Consider the following 1,688-nt stretch of genomic DNA (forward strand, 5'->3'; position numbering starts at 1 on the left):
TGAAAAATTAAGATAAAGACAGGCTAAAAATAAAAGGGTGGGGTAAAATATACCAAGCAAATGGCAACCAGAAAAAAGCAGGAGTAGCCATATTAATCTCTGACCAAATAAATATCAATGTAAAAACCATCACAGAAGACAAGGAAGGACACTACAAAATGCTGAAAGGGTCAATAGAACAAGAGGACATAACAATAATAAATATCTATGCCAAATGAAAGACCTGCAAAATACATAAAACAAACATTAACAAAACTGAAAAAGGAAATAGACAACACTACTACAGTGCTCGGAGACTTCAATACACCCCTCTCAAGAAAAGATAGAACTACCAGAAAAAAAACTCAACAGAGATACTGAAGAATTAAACCACACAATAAGCCAACTTGACCTCATAGATATTTACAGACTAATGCGCCCAGAAAAGCACAGTACACCTTCTTCTCCAATGTGTATGGAACATTCTCTAGATTAGATCACATTCTAGGTCACAAGGCAAGCATCAATAAATTAAAAAACATAGAAATAATACAAAGCATCTTGTCAGACCATAATGCTACAAAATTAGAAATTAATAATAGTACGTTAAAGGAGGAAAAAACCATATATTTGGAAGTGGAACAACACCTTCCTTGAACATGACTGGGTACCAGAAGAAATAAAAAATGAAATAAAAAAGTTTCTTGAAACAAGTGACAATGAAAACACCACTTGCCAAAACCTTTGGGAAACAGCTAAAGCAGTAATCAGAGGTCAATTTATAGCAATAAGCAAACACATCAAAAGACAGGAAAAACAGACTATTGACTCGCTAACCCAACATCTCCTGCAAACTGAAAAAGAACAGCAAGAAAACCCGACACCCTTTAAAAAAACTGAAATTATAAAAAGTACAGGAGAAATAAATGAAATACAAAACAGAAAAACAATTGAAACTATCAACAAAACTAGGAGTTGGTTCTTTGAAAAGTTCAATAAAATCAATAAATCACTAGCAAACTCACAAAAGAAAAGAGGGAGAAGACACAAATAATCCGAATAAGAGATGAATCAGGCAACATCACAAAAGAACCAACTAAAATAAAAAAGCTATAATAAGAGCACTATGAAAAACTACACTCAAACAAACACGAAAATCTAGAGGAAATGGACAAATACTTAGAAAAACACAACCTACCTAAACTAACACAAACCGAAATTGAACATCTGAACAGACCCATTAGAAAAGAAGAAATTGAAAAGGTAATACAACGACTTCCAACCAAAAAAAGGTATGGAGCAGATGGTTTTTACAAGTGAATTTTATCAAACATTCAGAGAAGAAATGTTACCAATGCTACATAAATTATTTCAGAAAATAGAAGAAGGAATTCTCCCAGATTCATTCTGTAAAGCAAACATATCTTTGATACCAAAGCCAGGGAAAGACACGAGTAAAATAGAAAACTATAGGCCAATATCCCGGCACTGGCTGAAAATCGCCTGTGACTTCATTCATAGCCACTGGTGAGAGTCAGTGCCCAGAGCCATCAGGGGCTTTAAGCTCGTTGCCCATTGCTGTCGTGTGGACAGCTGAAACCCAGGCCCTGACAGGCACCTGGGGGGGGAAAAGAACACACCCAGACTCTACTTCATGCTCTGCTGGAGAAGGAGGGGCAGTCTCCTGTACCAGTCAGATCCAATTTGAC

The 1,688-nt window shown here is 36.0% G+C and overlaps 1 protein-coding gene across 1 annotated transcript in view; it reads right to left on the minus strand.

Moving 5' to 3' along the window:
• The window catches only part of LOC102871944 (mitochondrial translocator assembly and maintenance protein 41 homolog), a 152,373-nt gene that overhangs the window by 138,170 nt on the left and 12,515 nt on the right, over positions 1-1,688 (minus strand). The gene's annotated exons all lie outside the window — the stretch shown is intronic.

Source organism: Elephantulus edwardii, unplaced genomic scaffold, assembly GCF_000299155.1.
Source record: "Elephantulus edwardii isolate Elephantulus edwardi_28Jun2011 unplaced genomic scaffold, EleEdw1.0 scaffold00166, whole genome shotgun sequence".
NCBI classification, from domain to species: domain Eukaryota; kingdom Metazoa; phylum Chordata; class Mammalia; order Macroscelidea; family Macroscelididae; genus Elephantulus; species Elephantulus edwardii.